The sequence below is a fragment of the Colletes latitarsis genome, chromosome 8 (genome assembly GCF_051014445.1).
Source record: "Colletes latitarsis isolate SP2378_abdomen chromosome 8, iyColLati1, whole genome shotgun sequence".
NCBI lineage: Eukaryota > Metazoa > Arthropoda > Insecta > Hymenoptera > Colletidae > Colletes > Colletes latitarsis.
Genome location: NC_135141.1, coordinates 30,953,478 through 30,968,521, shown reverse-complemented (window position 1 = coordinate 30,968,521; position 15,044 = coordinate 30,953,478). Strand labels below are relative to the sequence as shown.

General features: G+C 44.3%; 1 protein-coding gene across 1 annotated transcript in view; it reads right to left on the bottom strand.

Moving 5' to 3' along the window:
- The window catches only part of Tpst (tyrosylprotein sulfotransferase), a 179,548-nt gene that overhangs the window by 134,956 nt on the left and 29,548 nt on the right, over window positions 1–15,044 (bottom strand). Inside the window, exon 2 of the mRNA XM_076771876.1 lies at window positions 2,929–3,006. The gene's annotated coding sequence lies outside the window, so the exon portion shown is untranslated. The remainder of the gene's footprint in view (window positions 1–2,928; window positions 3,007–15,044) is intronic.

Below are 15,044 nucleotides of genomic sequence, written 5' to 3'. Positions count from 1 at the left end.
AAAAGTTGCTCTCAAGGTGAATGTTTTATCGGTCGCGGTTTCAAATTGACAATTCATAGACGAGCCTTTCCAAGCAAACAGCCAATTATAGGGCAAAGAACTCATTCGATCGACCAGTTCCTCTCGCCGTAAACTCTCGAAACAGATTAATATTCATTTTTATATGCTTGCAATTACGCGGAATAAAAATAAAATAAAAACTTTCCATCGAAAAAATCTGAGCGCCTCTCTTTGTAATTTTTAACTTTCGTCTCGGTTCCAGCCACGGAATAAAATGTTTATTTCGACGATGCACGAATGAAAATAACTGTTCTGACGCGGTTTGAGGCTACTATGCGGATTACTATGCGCGAAACGACGCATTCTCGTGTGCATCGTGTCCTTTCCTGTCCGTGGCACGTCGTAGACACCGCTCGGGAATTCGGGTCACCCGTTAGAGACTCTCGTTGAAACGACGCGCAATCGTACGCAGAGTTTCCCAACCGCGACTAATTCTCACGAAAAACTATGCTAATTGTAATTGCGCTAGCGCTACGGGCGTCCCTTTTCCTCTTCGACGATACGCGACATCGTCCGCGTTTCTCTCGTCAGTTTTTCGTATTCGCGGTCGACCTCTGTCACGGTTTCCCGCCTCTCTGGCCGATCAATCGCGACGTAGTCTAGCCCGTACAGGTGGCTGGATAATTGTGAGTGTTAATTGGAGCTGGTTCGCCTCCGTTCACTTCGGTGAACGGCGACAGGGAGCGTTCGAAAATCAAATTCTGCCTCTCGCGGCGCTCCAAGACGCGTGACGGTCATTTCAAACGGAAGCGCGCGAATCTGTCTTCGTCGAACCCGAGAGAAACTGAAGTCTTTCATTAACCGAGACCGAACGTTCGTCGAAAGATGGAAAAAGAACCAACTTTCTTCAGGAACAACTTCCCTGATATTTAAACGTTCAAAATATCTTTTTAAGATTTTCTGATCGAAATTTTCTCATCGAATCTGTTCAAAAATTTAAGAGGATCGTAGCTCGATTTATAGAAGACATTATTGTCGATATTGTGAATGATTATATGATTAATATTAAATACTAATATAATGATAGAAATGATTCGAGTACCAGTTGGCGTTTCAACGAAATTTGAACTTCCTGATCGCGCGAAGAAACATCAGGTGCGCGTTCCTGGGAATAAGAACGAACATTTAACGTTTCTCGAGCTCCAGTTGCTACAAATTTCCACCAGTTATAAAAACCTATGATGCGATTAACGGTTAGGAGCGCTAAACGTGTACATGGAACTATACAACTATATCCGAGCGCGTAAAACGTCGAGGAGAGCCAACGTTGTACCATTTACGATAATTTATCTTATATTTCTTGCGCAGTGCTAACTCGTACAAGACTTAATATTGAAAATTACAGCTCCGTCTTGCGGATCGTCTGTTATTACAGTTCGTTTTACCGGGAGCAAATGAATTCGTTACAAACTGTGTCGTAACGTGCTGCAAAAACTACGATTTAAGCAACTGGCTCGTTGAATCTTGGAACTTGTGAATTTGTAAAGACTAATTATTTCATCGAGACATATTTTAATGGAAATAACCAATCTGTAATAATGATCAAAAATTATCCAAGGCTAGACAATGTACTGGACTTTAATCTCGCTTTCGAAAATCGTGACCAAAATTCCGATCTCCAATTTTACACGTTCGTTCCTCGCGAACGTAGAGAGCCCTGACGAATTTTTTAACTCCACTTTTGTATTTGTTCGATTGCAAAAAAAAAAAAAAGAATTCTATGATACGCGAGCAATGAGAATCGAAATTCACGTAGCTGCCACTTTTAGTTGGATGATTTTAATTAAAACGAGCCAGAACAATCGCGATTGCTGTGAACGCGCGCATAAAGCAAAATCGTCCGCGCAAATTGGTACAGCGACGATAGATTTTATAATCTTCCGATATTAAACATTACTTTGGTCCTACGATACGGGTAACTAGTTCGAATGAATTTTAATGCCGGGCAAAGAAAATGTCGCCTAAATGAAACACTGTTAAGGTAAGCAACTGGTTCGAAGCGGGATTAAACGGGCACAGTCGAATGGATTTTCGGTAGGTGTTGCGTGTACGGTATTATTTTCACGAACGCGTCGATCGGTATGCTCGCCATAAGTTTTTAATCCTGTTCCACTCTTCGCGACGTACCTCATTCTCGATCCATTACGAAATTCGCGCGAAACGAGCTGTGATGCAAATTTCCTGTCGGTTCGTGCAACGCGGATATTCCACTGTATGCTAATATTCGCCTGTATTTTTTTTTTTTTTTTTCGTTGTCAATCGTCTCCCAAAACGGTCACTCTCGCGAGTCGAAAATCAACGGAGATCGTCGTTCGAGAAAAATGTCGCGGACAAATGAAAATTAATGCGTATAAATCGCCGGTAAACGCATCGATTCTCGTGTCCGTGCTACAACGGGAAATCTCGTTTCGGGACTCTGGCTGTTGGGATTGCAGCTCGTTTATAATTCGCGGGACTGAAACGGGAGCTCTTTAACGATACCTCTGTACGTTCGATGCGATTAATAACCATTAAACTCTCTCTATTAACCCCGTGGTTTAGAACACGCGATCGCTTTTTGCAATTACGTCGCGTTCGCTATCCCCGGACACGAGTGATTTCGTTCGTTATCCTATCAATTACGCGTTCCACGACGACCGAACTCGAGAGCCGCTCGCTTTGTTACGCCATCCAGGTTCGCCAGGAAAATTTATAAAAAGTTACGGTCCCCGTACGGTTATTAGGTTATCGATACTTCCGAGAAAGATGGTTCGATCCTTTTCTGTATTTTCTGCGTTTTAATACTCTTTGAACAAATTCGTTGATTTTTAGGAGCCGTTGACCGCGATCGTTTGTTTCGATAACTTGTTTGTTTTATCAGTTTCCTACCTGTGGAACCGGACACCGATCGGGTCGATGGCAGAAGCAGCTTTGTTTGGGCACTGGATGCGACACAGCTTGCGACACCTAGAAATTTATCACGAGTTATACAAAATTCCAGTCACTGTAAAAAGTCGTAAACAAGATTAATAAAAGTAAATAAGTAAATGTCAAACTTCGTACGTGTACGAAATTAACAAAGAACTCCGTTTATTTTGTCACTGTTTATTAGTACAGGACAATTTTTCGAATTCCGTCATAATTTCGACGCGCGGGTTTCAAAGCTCGAAATGGAAGGAACGCGAAGAGGCATAACCAGCGCATTTTATCCCCCAAACTAGAGAGGGCCCTCAAACTCGAGCGGACGCCATAAACCCGGAAGTGGAAGCCACGTCGTCGGACTTGGAACTAAACGCTTTTCCCATAACCCTCGTCGACACTTCCACTTCCTCTTCTTTGGCCCCCCTCCCCTGCCGTCGCGATAAAAGGTTTAAGAAGCAATTAGCCGCGATAACGTGTAATTAACGCCGGCGCACGTGCGCATACGAATACAGACATTAATTAAAATGTATACCGCGCCGACGCTAATGGAACGATAAAGGGGCGCACCCTTAACGATCATCCCTGTTAATACGCGGTTAGAAACGTTAAACGAATCGGAGAACCATTGCAAACCACTCGTTCTCGTTTGGTGAAATTTGTTTAACCGTTTAACTGCATTATTCGACGACTCGTTCGCCAATTTAACCGTACACGTCACTTTTGTTTTTAATTATTTCTCTTTTCTTATTAGACTGTTTTAAACTATTTCGAGTAGAAAGGATTCTTTTAGATTCTCAGTAAGTTTGTCTATTGTCTTTTAGATAATCTTGCATCGAGAAAAGGAATTGTCACTCGACACTTTTTCAAGTCCAAACCAAAGAGATTACCATAGAGCAATTTGATTAAATCGTTGGGAGCCGCTGGCAACGAAATTGAAGTATAATTCGGAGCGCAAAGGGTTAATGATACTTGCGACAACGCGAAACGAACAATTTCGAAACGATAATGGAGGTTGATTTCGTCGATACTACGTAGGCGTTTGAGTTTCGCGCGACGAAAGTGGGCGTTAGGTTCGCTTATCAGCGACGAGGAGGGTTCATCGAGGTCTGGCGACATCAAACGGGGCTCTCGTTTCACCGCGACTCCTCGCCTTTTATCCCCGCGCGCAGACCACGATGATTCGACTTTGACGAATCACCCTCCGTGAGCTCGTGACGCTTCCGTGTGACCTACTACCTTTGGAACTCGACGTACGCGTAACCCCACGGCGATACAGAGGGGTTGTTGCTGGAAGCCTAACCTCAAAAGGGACGCTCCGGGGGCTGCTTTTCTCTACCCGTTCCTACGATTCGAGCCACCCTGCGTCCGAGTCTCTCTCCACGCTTCCATCGCTCATCCAACTTCCTCCTGCTCCGCCATTTTTCATTCTTCCTTCGACCCTGACTCTCCCCTCCTCTCTGGTTCGAACAATTTTTTTTGCCCAGTCCCATTGTTCAAACGCCCCCGGAAGGAACTTTCTTTCCTGCACCAATGTCTTCTTATTTTTCAAAATAAAATATTCCGAGTCACAAACTACCCCGAAACCAGCGATATTTTTAGTTAAAATTTATGTTATAGGAAGAATTTTTTAATCCCTATTATTCTTTCTTCCTTCACGATATGGCGGGTTTACAGCCATGATGGTGTAAGAACAAATTCTTCAAATTTGAGTTAACACTGGATTTGAAACCTTCGAGCTGTCTTCTATTTATCATCAGAGTATGTCCATCTCAATAGTTACTCCACTCCAGAATTTAAAAACATTCTTCCATCGTTTCTGAGCGTGTAGAAGCGTTTTAAACAACGAACACAAAACATCATTTTACGCGGAATAGCTAAAATGTTACTTACACCGCATACTTGAGAGAATAATGGCTTGTAATTTGAAAAAAAAATCGAGTGCCCGGATACGTGGCCGGCATTTTCACCCGCTGGGATTTTTCGGATTTTTCTTGTTGTCGATTCGTAGACCGCGTGCAGGCGGCAGCTTTCGGGGCGCGTTAAAACTACCCGTTTTTTTTTTTTTTTTGCACACCATTCTTGGAGAGAAAAACTGAGGTCGCGGCGGTGGAATTTGTTTTCCCCTTTTTTATCTAATCCCTCGCGTGGGAACGTTGATTCTGGCTCGCGATAAAAAGTGTCAGTCGCTCGGGGGCTGCGTAAAGTCGCGCGTTTGCGATTTTAATGAACACATCCCGCGTTCTGGGAACTACCCTCGATTCTCCGAATTCCTCGAATACAATACGATGGAATAATTTGCGCGCGAAAATATCTCCGTTCCGTTTGCAGGTTCGATGGATTAGTCGAAAACAAAGGTCCCGGAAAGCGACTGAAAATTTCTCCAGAGACACGTACAATATAAAATAAATGAAATTTTTATATGGAACAAATAGGTTTCACCCCTCGTAGTTATTTTTAATTGCTCTAAAAATACGAGCTGTGGTTCGTACAAAATCAGAGTTTCCAGTCCTTTAAGCACGACTGGTCGAGAAATAAATTGTAAAAGGGACGCTCTAGGGGTTGCTTCCCCGCGAGACTATAGGTATCCTGAATAGATAGAAAGGCGCGCGCAGTCTAATCCGTTTCGCTGAAATTCTATGGGTGGGGGGGAAGAAAAAAAAATCTCTTTCCCGATGAAAAATGCATCCGACGTCGACGTCGCCCCGACCAGACGCTCTTTTGCTCCGGGCAACGGACCTCTTTGTTCGACGTCCTTCGTTCAACGAAAAGTATCAAACTGTCGGATTAAAGACGCTCTCTTCCCGATGAATCATCCGCTTTATCGCGATGTATTTCAAACAATACGATGAACCGTTCGCTAGAAAACGATCCTCCATCCTCGTTTCCCGCTGGCGATTTTGAAACGCTTCCCGGCGATTCGACGGAGATACAACGCTTCGTAATAATCGAAAAGAACGTTGGTAATCGGCCAGGACTTGGCCAGCGAGCGAGTATCCAGATTGTTATTCGATCCGGCCGCTGATCTGCGATACGATCGTTTGCAAACGATTTTGCTTGCGATCGCAGTTCGATTCGCGTACTCGCGTTACGCGTAACGGCGCCAATCGAGCGAAATGAGTCAGCGTTCCTGTCGCCGCGAGAACAGCAATTAACGGATAACGTCTTTCGATCAATGCCCGTCGTTACCGGAGAATCGAACTCGCGAATAACGAAAACCGTGAATCCTCTAGAAGGATAATTTCAAAATTAAAGAATAATTCTTTGGAACGGAAAATGTACAAATATTAACAGATCCGTTAAAAATGAAAGGAACTTGATAAAATTCCCGCCCATCGTAATCTTCGAAATACTGCCAAAGTTTTGTCCATCTATCGCAAACGTGAAACGTCATTACTGCTGGGGAACGGATGAACGTAAAATTGTGTCTGGAGCAGCTATTAAAATTATCCCCGTGGACGAGGAAATCCCAAAGAATTCTGCAAAGACAATGAACGACAACCCTGTTCGTTGACGTTTTGTTTGCAGCTGGAAACCGGACCGAGGATTCCTCCTTTTTCATTTCCACCAGGCTGCGCGCACATGCCAGCGCGGATATGCACGAAGCAGTCAGAAAAATATCGTACCATTATGCTACCGCGGTGAAACCGCTTATCATACGTGTACCTCGAGATCCTTGTGCTGTTTACAAAACCAGGGATCCGCTCTTCTTATTCTTTGATTCGAGATTCTTTGATGCAAGAAGTATAGTAACTGGAGTATAACTTTGTTAATATTTCTGGAAATATTCTGGATGTTCTCGAACGCTCTAAATGCGTACGAGCCATCGAAATCTAGGAACTCGAGGGCGAAATAAAGGTGGAATGCCTTACGATAGACTCCCACGCGTCAGAACTGTCTATTTATCATCGTCGGAAGAGAGACACGCGGAACACGGTTGGGGCTCGAAAGACGAACTATAATTAGTCAAGACGAAGTTCGGAGACAACCCGATGAAGGTCTGCGCCGATTGTCGCGTGTAAACCGACTGTCGCGACTGAATATACGAGGAAAAGACTAATGGGTGCCGTCTGAAAGATGGTTTCTGTTATCGTCGTACACATCGACGATCTGCTCCAGCGAAGCCGCGTGTTTGCTACGAAACAATAACGTCAAGAATCGCTAATCAAGAGGAATAATTTGGACTACCGCGAAGCTCAACGAATGAAAAACTCTATCTGAAAGCGTCATCGATCCTAAATTGCTGGTCGAGCAGGAGTTTGAGCAACTCGGTGGCAACTAATAACCTACGAGCGAGTATTCGTCGCAGGTGCATTCGGAATTTCGGGTTCAACGTGCTCACGGCGAAGAGTGTTGTATCCGGCCAACCATAATTCAGATTACCCTGTGGTAACGCGAAGCTCTAGCCGCGAAAGCCACGGGGGACCCAACCCAGCAGTCGTATTTTAATGCACTGGTAATTTAATTTCCCCGCGTTCTACGACTACCGATGGTCGAGTTCCGTTGATTTTGAAATAAGGGTGTTCCGCTGACAGGAAATCGATGGAAAGTTACCCGGGTCGCGAAATAATTGATACGCGCCGACGGAGGGAATCCATTTCCCTCCCCCCTCCTCCCCCTCCTTCCCCCAATCGTTGGGAAATTAAACATCCAGCGACGGATAGTCGACCCCGACCGATTCGATCCGGACGTTTTCATTCAAATCGTCTCGACTGGCGAAACGGTCCGGCTCTGCTCACGACGTATCTTGATCGGTTAAAAGTTTCGAGAAAGGTCGTGTTCACCCTGGAAGAGTTTCCGTTCTACGGGACCGCTTTATCCCGCGTACCAAGGCATCCGATTCAACCTGGCAAGAAAATTAAGATCTTTCTCGAACTTTGGTAAATAGCGGGGGCGTGTTCAAATATGCCACCGTTCCGGCAGCTTCTTGTTCCTACGGCTATCGCGGTTAATATAACGCCGAAAACTTTCCGTGCGTGGGTGAATATCGATATCGAACCGAACTTGCGAAGCCAACTGTCCGATTCTACGATAACACGCATTTTCTATGGCAATAATTCTCCGGAGTTTGCGATTCTGTCCGGGATTTTATTTTATATGTTCGGTTTCGAATGTTTCTCTATTTCACGGTAGAAATACCAGTAAATTTCTTCTATTTTAAAATGCAACCTGTTGAATTTCCTATTTGACTCGTCATGATACAAAAATCATCTCCACTAACGATGTTTACTGTTTCTTTCCTGTTTTGTATTAAACTTTTGTCCTCCAATAGTAACAAGTTCAAACAAGCTCATACCGAACAGATCTCTAAGATACATCTTCACGTTTGGAATAAAAACTAAATATTCACACAGTTAAATATTGAAGTTTGATTTAATCGCACAACCCATAGCCCTACAATTCCAATATTACCCTAAGTACCTCGGTAGTCTGCGATATTTCTCGCTTATTTCGCCATTCTGTGATTTCAAGAATGAAAGCTGGTCTTTGGATTCTAGTAAGATCGCAACAGTAGACTCACGGAGCGTAAGATCGAGCCATAGGGCAGAGGACACGTCCGATCGTTCAACCCCTCGGTCCATCGTGCGCACGGCGATAACGAGGTTAATTAGCTCACGACGCCTGTCGGCGGTTCGTCCTGCTCCTGAATAATTTATCGACTTGTGGCAGCCACGTGTGTACACGTACTACCTCCGTCGCCTAAGAGGCCCGTTCGACGTCGACTGGCTGTGCATACAACGCTGTCGGCCCTCCTGTGCCCTCTCCACCTTATATCCGTAGAAAATTGTTCCGTCTAATTAATTAACCCGACCGCCTTACGTGTTTCCCGATAAACTCGTTAGCGTCGGGGCGGAGTCTTGCGAGCAAAAGCTGCCCTGTTCCTCCCTTGATTAGAGGGTGGTGGCTCCAATTTATCGGGGATCGAAACGAATTGTTTCTGATTAACTTTACTGGCAGTCTCCTGTCGTCGACCGAGCGAGATTTAGACGCGACCGCTTCACCGTTCGGGCGTTAATTAACGGAGTAAACATTTCGAATACGGAGTAAACATTTCGACGTCGATCCCGCGGAGAAACGCGTGTAATTGGATCGACAATGATCGATCCCCCTCCCTGTGCTCGATTCTTTCCGCGACGATCGAAACCTTCGATACGAGGCTGCACAATGGACTCCGAAATTCAACGATTTTTAATCGTAAAATTAACGGTGAACATCTATTAACGATTGGGTTAACGACTAGGGCATTTTTATTAAAACTTTTCTACACGACGTCTGATTGTAATGATATTCCTTCATCGTGTGTATATAAAAAATGTGATAAGTGTTTTGTATGTGGATGATATTAGAATTTTTTTTCTTGTGTTGTTGGAGAAATCACTAGACTCTAGGCTATCGTAATTTTAATCGATGATATTCTCTATTGTGTTTGCTTCGTTGCTTCGTTGTTCTTTCTTTCGTCTACGTTTTTTTTCAACGAAACTTTCTCGTTACTCAGACCTTTAATCTATCTTCTGTCTTATCAGTAGCTAAACCCCAAGATTGTCTCCATTTTTGCCCCCATTCTACTCTCTCAGTTTTCTTACTCGGGTCGTTAGCCCAATTTTTACCTCTCCGCATTCTATTTGCCCTTTGTTTTCCTTCATCCACCTTTTGACGATTACTCTGCTCTTGGTACTGTAAGAAAACATTAAAGCGTACATTCGCTTGCTTTTCTACTTATATTGCACCAGCAAGGTAGAATGAAAATCAAAGAAATAAATAGAATCAGAAAACTCTTGCTTCTAAAAAAAAAACGGTAACCCTAATCCTTTAATAAACTCCAGTCGGAGAACGCGGAACCTTCGTAACGATTGAACGACTGGTCGATACTGTACAAGGACAGCAAAATGTAACAGTCATCTATAATCTAAGCGCACATCGTCTTCCCTACGAGGTTCTAAACCCGGAACGAATTACATAACAGAGAATTATGTAACTCGGAGGCAAGATTGTGCTCGCGAAGTTCCTACGTTGGAATTATGGTGCCATAGCCGTGTCACCGAGCGAAATGCTCTTTGGAAACCGTTCCTTTACCGTTTCGAATAAATAAAGCAAACTACTGTAATCGAGGCTCCGAATCTTTAGGAAACGAAATTCACGGTCCAATGTAAACTCATACGACTGGTTTGAGAAACTGTTTAATATCCTAAGATTTAAAATAAGCAAATCTACGCGCGCCTAAGTTCGTCGACCCAACGAGCCAGGATCCACGGAATATTTCGACGACGAAGTTACAGATTGGTAACGGAACGGTAATAGGATTCACAGTCGACGACGTTAATAGAAGGATTTCGACTAGACGTTCCACGTGCGCTAATTAGCCTCGTTATTTCGATCGTCCTGACAGGACATTGTCCCTCCGCCAGGAACGCTAAAGCTGCAGCCGATATGGACCTAATGAAAGACAGCTCCGTTTACAAGCTTCACCGGTAATAATCGACGGACATCGAGTTCGATGACTCTCGTGTTCTGGTTCGCCGCGTTCGCGTTAATGATCTCTGGTGTTCCTAACCGCGAACTGACCACTATTTCCTCGATCGAAATCCGATCGACGGATCCTTCCTTTTCTCGAACCTGGCGGACAAAGAATTTTTTGCCGAGTCCTTCGGGAAGCATTCGATAAATACAACTAAAGAAACGAGGAGAAATTTTGTACAATAATAACGGGAGAAACGAAAAAGTGAAACGGAATCTCCTGATCGCGTACCTTTCGAAGCAACACGGAATTAATATCGTTCTCGCGGAATGTTGTAACCGTTCGTTGTACGTCTAGAATCGAGGCTTGGAAACCGGAAGTGGAACGCGAAACGGTCCAGCGAGGGGAAAAAGAATCCGCGAGTACCCAGGAGCGAAGAGGAACGCAACAGTCAATACTGGAAGTTTGACGTTTAAATAGAAGTTAGACCCGAGTATCCGAGAAACGGGATTTTCAAACTAGCATTCCCTGGTTCTTTGAAGAGTATTCGAGGCTGGGAACCGAAAGCACCGGTGGTCTTGCCGCTTTCCTCCGAGCGAAATAACCCAAACACCGTCACGGCGGTCAGTTTTCACGGATGCTTTCGCAATACCCGTGCATTTCTCTCGTTTCACCGCGACACCGACAGAGACGGGTCCCTCTCGTCTTTACGATCTCGAGGATACCAACGTGCGTCACGGTGGGTCGCGAAATCGTCTGACCGTACCGAAACCAAACGAAAATTCCGCCCGGGAAACCAACTTCCACGACCCACCAGCGTGATTTCGCCAGCATTTGATAAATTGCACTGCGAAATACACGCACGGGTAGAGAGCCGTGGACTGTCGTAACTAATGGGAAGACGGAACGTTTACGGAGAGAATCGATCCACCGAAAAGTAAAATAAAATTTATGCGATAGAGAAATTATTATTATTCATTCACAGGAGTGAAGCCTTTATGTCAAACATTATTGCTTAGAAAATTTAAACCTTGTGGAACACTAGATGTAACGTTAATTTCTCATGAGTAATTATTATTGAATTTAACTATTCAAACTCTGTATGATAAAAAACTGAATAGCCAAGAAACCAAACAATTCCTAATGCCTTTAGAAAAGTCAGTGTAAATAGTATCAATCTGCAGGACTTTATCCATACAGTTGGTCAAATAACGACGAACTCCATAAAGTTAGTCACAGTCGATCTATCGATAACGAAACCAAACTATCCAAGAATTTTAGACCGATTCTAATCTCGACCTCGTTAAAATTTACGTTATATTCTTAACAGAGGCGAGTCGATTCCGTTACGTAGGGATTCTCTTGGGAATAGTCTCGCGATTCTTGCTTTTGAGAATCGTAGACGTGCAGTCAGATAAAGCGGAATTTACGCGGCACCGTATCGGATCGCGTACAAAACGAAACGGAACATCGAAAGAGCGTTAAATCAAACGCGAACTGTTCTTCTCGACGCCTTCGAACGAGAATCGAGACCCAAACGTGAAGGACGTCGATCAATGTCCATTTTTACCGTGATTAATTTGTAGTCATTTATTATGATAAATACCACTTTGAATATCTCATTTATGCTCGATCGAGGGACTGGTTAAATATTTGGAGGAAGCAAACGTTCGATAGAATCGATCTTTACGTTAACAAGAACCCGGAAAATCAAAGGAGTACAGACGTAATTGCAAGTCGATAAAATCGAACCATTCCAGGTGCGAGAAAGCGACCCAAATGTTGACGTTCCTGTTCAGCCACCCTCGAGGAGTGGATCCCAGATTAAGGTTCACGTTGCCACAATATCGAAGAAACGTCGAATTACTGGGCAACAGCCGTGACTCACCGAGTAATTAGAGGATAATTGTGACTGAATCGCAATTAACACCGGATACACCGGAAATCCGTTTAATTGGTCGCATGCCCACGAGCGACGACGTCTTCCTTTTCTCTATAAATTTCTTCAAAGGATTACGTGCAACGATGTGCTAACAAATCCTCGTCCTTTTTCAACGGTCGTTTCGACCTCGATTTTCGAGAAATCTTCGCTCTCAATCGGAAACTCGCTAATCTTCCAAGGACTTTTACAAATTGCAAATAAAAAAGATTTTCCTATCTACACAAAAATCGTAAGCCTTTTATCCTCGAATAAGAAGTATTTTATACTAGTTTTCGAACATCGAATGAAAGGTATCTGATTCACGAATGTGATTAAAAAATTTGAAAACTCCGACTATCGGTATCTTTCTAGCGCTCGTCGAGAAACTACGGCGAAAAGTTGAGCCATTACGTGCTTCGAACAATCGATGGTAAAAATGTCCAGTATTTCATCGAAATGTTTTAATTTGCTCGACGAAACAATAAAAATAACAGGCCTCGATCTCCAGAATGCTTTCTTTCGCCGTACCATTTATTATTGCGTTGATTTCGCGAGGACGGAAAGACAGTTTTCCGCGTCCTCCCCCGCATACCGTGCATTCTATCGATAACCCAGCTATGCCAGGGAAATTCCTTTCACGTAGTCAAAGCATCGCGACGCGAGGGAGGTTCTCTGTGTACACGACGTAAGAGCCCCATCGTGCCGCCCTGGCAGCAGCCCCGGGTTGCTACGAGGGATATCACGACTGCGTGGGAGTCGCTGTGTTGCTGGATTTGCATCCCTTGCAGCTTGGTTGACTCGCGGGCTAATGACGGAGGCGCGATTCAGAGCGTCGGGACGCTACATAAAACACGAATTAGCGAGCTATGATAACAGGGCGGTAGCTCCGGAATCGTCAACAAATCTGTTTGGTCCTCGCCGCGAGCAACGAGGAACGAAATTACGCCCCGAAGGTGTTGCAAACGGGATATTGATGAAAGACTGTGCGCGAAAACTGATCAGATTTCCTCTCGAAAGGGATTCACCTCCCTCGGTAAATTCTTTTTCCCTCGGAAGAGCTGCTCGGGGGGATCGAATCCCGGCTAGGAAATCAGCAAAACGACTAATTGGAAACCCCGGGTGTCGATGATATTATATCTCCAAGCGTTTCGTTTCTTTCTGCCCTTTCGAACCCTTCGCGTCCTGTCTCTCCCCCGTCTTTCCGCTCGGAAAAGCTTAATTCAATTTCGTCCGGGTTGGGATCGATAAGTAACGAATGACGCGAGACGGTCGTAGACGACTGCTCGCGCGCAAGAAAAGCCTTTTTTTTTTGTGTTTCAACCGTGAGGGGGGTTTAATGCCGCCTTCGCCCTATGCTTGACCCACATTCGTCGCCCCTGCACGGAGAGCATCTCGTTAAAACGCGAGGGTGAAAACGCGAGGGGGCTCGACGGCGTAAATTCGTCGCTCAAGGTCGGTCACCCTTGTGTTTTACGTTCCTTTGAAAAGGACCACGCTCGAAAATAGCCCTTTCTTGCTACGTCGAATACTAATCTTGTATTTTTCTACGAAGTAGCTATCGCGAAAAACGTTAAGGAAGTCTGTAGAAGATCTAGCGGATCCTAGAAACGATAAAACTGTTACGGATAAGTTCGACAAGTATTTAAAGCAGCCATTTTTCATCCGAACGGAGCGTTACTCGGTATTCCTCCGTAACGCGGCAGTTTAATGATTTCTTCGTTTTGCTAGACCCGACACAGACCTCCCGAACGGTTTCCTGAATAATTTCTTGGGAGAGAGATTACGTGACTGTTATTTAACTGTTTCGTAAGAAACGGATTATCGTGCCGAGAAAACTAGGTCACCAGAGTATCAATCGAACGATCTGCATTGTGGAGAGAAATATCTTCAAAGGAATACGAGCACGTACTGGGTCGGACGTTTTGGTCAAGCGAGGCTCGTGGCTGACTAAAAATTAATCGACGTCCGCGTTCTACTTGCTACGGTCCAAAGGTTCATCGCTATTGTATTTTTCTACTATATTTGTGAGGCGTTCCGTAAAAACAAAACACGACACAATTTGGACCACATTCGCTTATTTGGTGAGCGATAATAACTCCTTGTCCAAACTATGTCGAGATCTAGATTAAACTTGAACCGTTTGGAGAAGCCTTCGAGCAAATAGAAGTTTGTAACATCGATAAAATGGCCCATTCGTGATTTCTAACAAAACATGTAAATAATTTACTCGACTTAATTTTCTATACGACAATAAATAAACACTTATTTTCGCGATAAATACACTATAATCGTAGTTCAAGTGTTAAAGATAGAATTAAGATTTTTCGAGGCGTTTCGAAACTTACGAACAAAGTACTTTTTCTTTGAGAAGAAGTTTCGAAACCTTTATTGGTGCTTTTTCCTTAACTGGAGCAATCGACGAGGAGTCAGAGTTGCCAAACCAATAGCTTTCTCGCTCGAGGGGCGATCGATCCCTTAAGATTTTTTTAAATAGACTTTCCATCTTTCCGGGACATTTTAATAACGACGGGAAAGGTCGGTAGACTCGTAGGCGTTCGTTTCCGGATATCGTATCCGTTTCGCGGCGGGACTCGTCAATTTTCCGCGCGTCCAGATTAAGTTCGCCGGAACATAGATTACGGTGACGCTCTCGCGCGTTGCTGCAGCTTCCGCGTCCGGGTGTTCGAGGCCGACGAACCGTAACGTAAT